The sequence below is a fragment of the Homarus americanus genome, unplaced genomic scaffold, assembly GCF_018991925.1.
Source record: "Homarus americanus isolate GMGI-L3 unplaced genomic scaffold, GMGI_Hamer_2.0 scaffold5589, whole genome shotgun sequence".
Classification (NCBI taxonomy): Eukaryota; Metazoa; Arthropoda; class Malacostraca; order Decapoda; family Nephropidae; genus Homarus; species Homarus americanus.
In genome coordinates, this window is record NW_024736650.1 from 1553227 (window position 1) to 1561237 (window position 8011).

At 45.3% G+C, this 8011-nt stretch overlaps 1 long non-coding RNA gene across 1 annotated transcript in view; it reads left to right on the forward strand.

Annotated features, from left to right (window-relative positions):
• LOC121872265 overlaps nt 1–7586 on the forward strand; it is a 48100-nt gene extending 40514 nt beyond the window's left edge. Inside the window, exon 3 of the long non-coding RNA XR_006090065.1 lies at nt 7521–7586. This is a non-coding gene — a long non-coding RNA (uncharacterized LOC121872265). The remainder of the gene's footprint in view (nt 1–7520) is intronic.
• Nucleotides 7587–8011: the final 425 nt, after the last annotated feature.

An 8011-nucleotide genomic window follows, 5' to 3' on the forward strand; every position in this document is an offset into this window, starting at 1 on the left:
TCTCTCTCTCTCTCTCTCTCTCTCTCTCTCTCTCTCTCTCTCTCTCTCTCTCTCTCTCTCTCTCTCTCTCTCTCTCTCTCTCTCTCTCTCTCTCTCTCTCTCTCTCTCTCTCTCTCTCTCTCTCTCTCTCTCTCTCTCTCTCTCTCTCTCTCTCTCTCTCTCTCTCTCTCTCTCTCTCTCTCTCTCTCTCTCTCTCTCTCTCTCTCTCTCTCTCTCTCTCTCTCTCTCTCTCTCTCTCTCTCTCTCTCTCTCTCTCTCTCTCTCTCTCTCTCTCTCTCTCTCTCTCTCTCTCTCTCTCTCTCTCTCTCCTCTCTCTCTCTCTCTCTCTCTCTCTCTCTCTCTCTCTCTCTCTCTCTCTCTCTCTCTCTCTCTCTCTCTCTCTCTCTCTCTCTCTCTCTCTCTCTCTCTCTCTCTCTCTCTCTCTCTCTCTCTCTCTCTCTCTCTCTCTCTCTCTCTCTCTCTCTCTCTCTCTCTCTCTCTCTCTCTCTCTCTCTCTCTCTCTCTCTCTCTCTCTCTCTCTCTCTCTCTCTCTCTCTCTCTCTCCTCCTCTCTCTCTCTCTCTCTCTCATTAACACCTCTTCCGCATATATAATTTATCTTTGGAAAAACAAAAATATATACACTACCGAGTATACAGCTCCTCCCGACTTATGACAACCTGCCTCATTAGGTACCAAAATTTTTAGCAAATTAAGTATTTTTTGAGTCCCAACGTCAGTACACAGACAAAATTTTTGGTTGTAATTCACTAAAATGGCTGTAAGCAAAAGTGAGAGTTTTGTTGTGCTGAGATGAAAAAGACACCCATTTTAGATTTTCTATGTGCAGTAGTACCCGCTTACGTGGTCAATAAAACCACAGGGTACCATGTTAAGTGAAAACAGCTAAGTGAACAACAGAACATATGGGATTAATTCCAATGAAACTGGCCCGACCCCCAACCTCCACTTTCGACACAATCCTATGTTCTAGTAAAAATAACATCTTAATTTTATGATGGTACATGCACATATTAATACTTAAGAAATACAGTCGCCAAGTTAATGTCCATTCAAATAATGGACTCAACTTCCTCCCCTCTTCTCACACCTACACTGCTGGCTCTTCCTCTCTGAAAATTTGGAAACCACTAAATTTTAATAAATAATACCTCAAACTAAAGTTAGGATAATACAATTGACATTGCTGGATTCCTTGTGAATAAGGAATATTTTGAATATAAATGTCATATATTTTGCACAAAGATAACATATTTACTCAGAGTAAACATTATATCTAAAATTTGTATGTCTAATGCAAAATCTATGATGTTTATATTCAAAATGATCACCAAATGTAAAATTCCAGCAATATAAATTATATCTGGCTGGGTAATTTGTATGAATTTTATGAGCTAAAACAATATCTTCAGTTAATAAAAAAAATATTCTTCAGCGACACTATCTGTCAATCAAGTACCCCACCTTGCCTCCCCCTCTTCCAACTGGTGGCCGACCTCCCCACCCCACCCCCAATCCTCCAAGAGTTGTTGGTGAAAAACTAAATTTAAACATTTGTATTAAAATACCTCAGATTAAAGTTAGGATATATAATTGACATTGCTGGTTCCTTTAAGGAGAATATTGAATATAAATGTCATATATTTTGCACAAAGATAACATATTTACTCAGAGTAAACATTACATCGAAAATTTGTATGCCTAATGCAAAATCTATGTGGGGGTTTCGTGATGTTATGTTATTACGCCAGGATGGATGGAAACTCTAAGGTGGTTTTTCTTATATAATATAAGTTATATAGTGGTAGACAGTCTGGTGCTGGAGGTGCTGTGTGGTGAGCTGCTCAGTAAGACACGTTCGGTGAGTGGCGTGTTGAAGGTAGATGTGCAGGAGCCGTTAGAAGATGTTGCCTGTTGCTGGCCTCCAGGTTGAATGAAGACAGGACAGCGAGGAGCTTCTTGGAGGAATGTGCGTGTTCAGGAGGAACAGGAGAGCAGAATGAATCTCAATGGAGAGACAGAGCTTATATACACAGCGGCCATTGAGTCCCAGCCGTGGGAAGCGGTCTTTGACTCGTTGCTGAGATACTGTGGCATCTGGTGATGCCCCCCCCCCCCTCCTGGGCACTTTCGTTTTAGTTGCTGGGGAAGGCATGGCAGGTGGCATCTTGACTCGCAGTTGAAGGAGATGTCCCGCAATACTTCCCTCCAGCCTTGGTAGGCTGGATGTTGTCCGTGTTATGTCCACCTACTTTGGGTGTACGTCACATTTCGGCCTTCGATGTGGCGCAACTCCGTCTAGTGACACAAAACCTGTGGGAGGTGGGAGGAAAGGGTTTGGGATTAGGAGGTTGTACAAGCAATGGTTGTTGTGCTCTGCTGCTGCAGGGCTCTTTAAGTCAAGAGAGGGTCCATGGCAGGAACGGATTCTATGATAGATGCAGGTTCTATAACAGGAGGGAGGTCTGTAATAGAACAGGTTCTATATGACCTTGGGAGGAGGGTCTATTACAGGTTCAGGTTCTATGACAGGAGGAGGGTCTATGACGAACAGGTTCTAGCGAGGAACAGGGTGTACATGAGGGTGAAAGAGATTGCCCAGAAATGTTGTGGAAGTGGTGTTGCTGCGGTGGTAACTCTTGGGTGGGCTAGATTACAGGCGTGGTTGTTGATGGCTGCTGCTGGGCTGGGGTCCTGATGGGTAAGGTGGCGGTTTGACTGGGTCTATGCTGGCGGTGTCATGTCTGCCATTCGGATAGTGTCAGGAACTTTGCTGAATGGGTAACCACCTGGAAGGTCCATCATTAGGGGCGTTGTATTGGGTTCGCAGTGAGCATCATGCCTGACGAAAACATATACTCGTGTGAGTGGTGCAGGAGGATGTGTTCAGGGCGCCGAGAACTGGCGTGGAGCAGTAGCTCTGAATGCAGAAACTGTTTTGTGGCGCTTTTGGAGTGTGAGGGCCTGAGGGGGATGTCTTGTATGCTGCCAGGTCTTCGTCTTTCTCTTGAGCAGCGGCTAGCTGCCCATAATCAATGGGTGGAGATGAGGCCGTTGAATCTCTACTTGAGAGAGGGCGTCAATGATCTGCGTTGTCTTTAATGTGTTGGGCGATGGCTGGAGAACTCCGAGATGTAAGCCAAGTGGCGCCAGGACCTTGGCGTATGTGACTTCAAGGAAGCTGAAGCGGCGTGGACGAGGAGCTGTGATCAGTGAAGATGGTGAACTGGCGGGCCTCGAGGTGCTGGAAATGTTTGACAGCCAAGGTATATGTCAGGAGTTCTCGATCAAAAGGCTTACTGTACTTGAGGTGTGGTGGTTGAAGCCGTTGAGAAAAGCAACGGGCATAGGAATTCCGTGACCTCCTGCTGTAAGATGGCGCCTACGTAGAAAAGCGTCTGTTGTGAGAGTGGTCGGGCGTTAGAGTGCGGGGTGGCCAGGAGGGTGAGGCGATGTAATGTGCTGTTTGATAGTGGTGGTCCGTGGCCTCTTGAGTCCACCGCGAGAGACTTAATGAGACTTCTTTGGGCGTCCTTGAGAGGTCGTGTGAGGGGCTAGGGCGGTGGCAACTTTGTCCAATGAAGCGGTGGTAGTAATTGAGCCTAAACCTAGAATTCTCAGGTTTCTTAGCGTTTCGGGTTGGGGAACTCCCCTATCGATTATCTTCTGTGGTAGGGGTTGTATGCCATAGGCGAGACCTAATGACCGAGAAATCGATGGCCGAGGTTCAAAGGCGCCCTTAGCAGGATGAACTTTCATGTTGTTGTTCTGCAGAGGCGTTGGAAAGGAGTTGTAGGTAGTGGCGGTGCTGTGGGCGTCGAAGATGTGGCGAGGATGCCGTCAATGTGAAGCGGTGACAAAATCGAGGTCGCTTGAAGCATATGGTCCATGTACCTCTGGAGAAGTCTGTGCTGCATTAAATGGCCAAAACTCATGAAAGTGTGCTCAGAAGAGTCCAAGCGAATTAGTGGCTGTCTTCTGGGTATCTGCGGTGCTACTGGGATCTGGTGGAGAGAGCCGCGCTCCAAGTCGATCTTGAGAAGATAGTCTTGCCATAAAGTTTAATGAGTGAATGTCCTGGACATCGCAGATAAGTGCCTGTCAGGTTTGGTGGCCGAGATTCAGGGCTCTGTAGTAGCCACATACCCTCCAGTCGCCCGGATGTTTGCTTAGGAACCATGTGAAAGCGATGCAGGGACTCCTTGAAGAGGCGAATGATGCCGTCTTGCAGTAGTTTTGTTGAATTCTACTGCTTTGGCTGTGTTCAGGAAGCTCAGGGCCCAGGCGAGGCGTGAAAGACTGAGTGGTCCTTTGATTTGTTCGATGTAATTGGAAAATTCTGATGTAGGTGGTGGGGGTAGGGACTCGGGGTGAGAAAAGGCTCCCATGAATTCGTCGAGCAGGAGAGGGAACTAGATTCCAGAGCGCAAGACAGGTGATAGTGTGGGGTGTGTCCCAGCCGCGAGAACCCTGGATCTTCTAACGTGCTGTGGGCTCATGGATGAGAGCATAGATGACTTGGTTTTGGCCGAGGCTTGTGGAAGGGTGAGGAAATTAGAAACCAAGGATGGAGTTGAGACCGTCTGTAATACGAATAACCAGCGCCAAGTCTTGGGCAGACCGAGGTCTAAATGCGTGCGCGTGGGCGATGGGTACGTTGGCAGCCGGAGCAAGGTCATAAGAGGTTGCTTTTGACTTGTCTTGTAGTGAGGAGATGGGGCTGACTCGCCAATGAACCTGTAGCCGATGAGGAACTTCTTGCGGAGTGCGGTCGATTGACAGCGCAGTAATGGGAGCGCCTGGAGGGCCGGTACAAAGGCGTCTACCTGGCCTCGGTGTTGCCGTTTCCCGAATAGGTGCAATAGGGCTCCTGATTTCGGTATTCTTGCGGCGAAAGTCTGGTGATACCAGTAGAGGGTATGTTGTTGTGCTGGGGCTGTGCTGATAGTATTGAACTTGTGGGGGAGTGGTGTGTGAGTCAGGAACTGGGCGCAGCAGCGGGTATGGAGGAGCAGAGACTGCTCAATGGTGTCCATCCTCTGCGGTTCAAAGTTTTATGGGTCCTTGATGTCTTGTGAGGTATTGCTCGGCTGAGGGTGTTGACCCGGCTTACAGGATTCGATTGGTGGTACTGGTGTGACCGTGTGACAAGGGGTGCAGCTGGCGCACTGCGTTGAAAATTCTGTCTGCGTGGTTGCATGTAGTTTCTGGGCATATGATAATCTACTGCGGACAGGATGTTTAGAGTACTTCTGTGGGTAGCTTTTGTGCGTGAAGCTGGAACAGGATAGAGTTAGAGAGGTCTGTCTGTTAATGACGGGAGTTCAGCCGACACATCTCCTCCCGAAGCGTCAGGTTGAGTTCGAGGAGATGAAGGATAGATCTTCTGCAGGGGTGGGGCTGGTCTGTTGATAATGCGTCTTCAAGGCATCCCGCAGAGATGGTAGATTGTTGTCATCTGGAGGTTGAAATGGTTTGTGTGACCAGCGTGGCCACTTCCGTGGGCAGGCTTTTAGAGCAGAGGCGCCATACTTTAACTGGGTGATGCTTGTGAGCCGTGAGGGCTGCTTCCATGATCTGGCCAGTCATCGGCGTTGTTGTTGAAAGTATTGAGATCTGTCCGTCCCTCACATCCTGTGTGAGTGCTTTTTTTTTCGGGGGTCACTATTTGTAGGGTTTCGTGATATTATGTTGTCTAGCACTCAGGATGGAAACTCCTAAGGTGGTGTTCTTATATAATATAAGTTATATAGTAGACAGTCTAGTGCTGGAGGTGCCGTGTGGTGAGAGCTGCTCAGTAGACCGCGTTCGGTGAGTATTAGCGTGTTGAAGGATAGATGTGCAGGAGCCGTTGAAGAAGATGTGTTACTTTCTTCTTTGCTCCAGGTTAGATGAAACGGGACAGCGAGGAGCTTCTAGCAGAGGAGGTGTTGCCTGTTGAGGAACCCGAGAGCAGAATGAATCTCAATGGAAGACAGAGCTTATATACCTGGCCCGTGGAGTCAACCCGGTAGGAAGCCCTGGTCTTTGACTCCGTGCTGGGATATACTGTGGCATCTGGCGCCCCCTGGGCAGCTCGTTTAGTTGCTAGGGAGAGCGTGGCAGGTGGCATCTTATTTCTGTAGGAGTCAACTGGAAGCTCTGGTCTTTTGACCTGTTGTTAGGATACTGTGTATCTGGCACGCCCCTGCCGCTGTTTGGTGCTAGTGACGTGAGGTATGCGGCCACGAGTTGTGGTGTATATCCACTACACTAAGGATGTTTATATTCAAAATATCCAAATTGTAAGAATTCCCAAATTATATTCTGACCGGTATGAATCAATTTTATGAGTCAAAACAAATATCTTCAGTTTATAAAAAAAAAAATTCTTCACATTTGTAACAGATGGTCGGTCGTCCCTCCCTCCTGATTCTCCTCCCCACCAACCTCCTATTAGATGTGTGGGAAATCCAGAATATTTACCTTTTTAGTAATAGCACATCCTCAAACTAGTTAGGATAATATAATTGACATTGCTGATTCCTTGTAAGACCAGGAATATTTTGAATACAAATGTCATATATTTTGCATGTAATAATATATTTGCTCAGAGTAAACATTATATCTAAAATTTGTATGTCTAATGCCAAAATTATGATGTTTATATTCAAAATGATCATATTGTAAGAATTCCAGCAATGTAAATTATATTCTGGACGGGTAATTTGTATGAATTTTATGAGCTAAAATGAGGTGGTGGGGGTGGGCGAATTGCTAAATAGCTCCTTTAGCTGGACATTACTACGGTATACGCGGGAAAAAATCGCTATGAAAGTTCAGTTTGGCGAGGCAATCACAGACATGAAATCGCTAAGCTTAAAACCGTGTTGAGCGGGTATTACTGTATTATTTAAGCATTTACTTCATTACCTGGATTTGGGTTCAACCCGTCGTGAAGTCGGTTGTATTGTATTTTATGGTGGTGGCCTGGGGCCTCGGATGACGAAAGCTTCCTCAACATGGCTTAATCCAGCTCTGCAGGGGCAGTAAAAATTTGAAATTAATTGTATGGGCACAGCGATTCAAAAGTTACAACCCTTTGTTGTGATCTAATTTTTTTTATTTGTGAAAAGTGATGTGCTTTGAGAATAGGGTATAAATATTAATCGCTATTATCGGGGGTGAATAGCGGGTATTCCTACTGTACTTATTATGTTCATGAATACCTCTTTTATGAGGCTCAAAATGTAGCTCAAGAAACAGTAATATTTTTTTTTATAATTTTTAAAATGTTTTAGAAGTTGTTATGCTATTAGTTGATGCCATGGTCTCACTAGTAACTCATTAAAGACAATGGTTTTAAGAGAGGTATACTCTTATTGGATATTTCTTGGGTAACATCTTCAATGTACACATGCCATGTACAATATTACAGTATGTAGCAGTTTGTTTATTATTCAGTTGCTTTTATTTTAGGAAATTTTATGATTACAGTGTTTGTATCGTGTCTTAATTGTAATGTATGAATTTTCCTTGTAGATGATGAACTAGACAACATTGCACTGCTCCAAGATGCTGTGCCACAGTTGAATCACTCAATATTAGTCACTGTATAGGACATGGCACCTTCAGTTCTGTGTGCTTGGCTCAGTAAAACATACTACAACCATCATTATGCGTTACGCCTTTGCCATCACACATCATTCCTAACTTCCCATCCATCTCGGTTTTCATGGATTAGGTGCCTCAAATTGATAGGGTAAGTTATTGTTGAAGTTATGGGAACTAGATGATATTATTTGTTTCAAGTCAGGTTGAATTTTTTTATTCTTGCACTTGAAATCAACCAAGCTAGAACATGGAAAGTTATGAACCACTGAAGGTCAGCTAAAGCCTGGTGAAAAAAATTCCTTTACCAATTCATGAATTAGAAATGTAGTAAGGCATCCCCGATTTGTTGAATTTCGCTCTTACGGAATTTGTAAATTATGACCAATAATTTGCGTTACAGCCTGTAACCGCTTTTACAG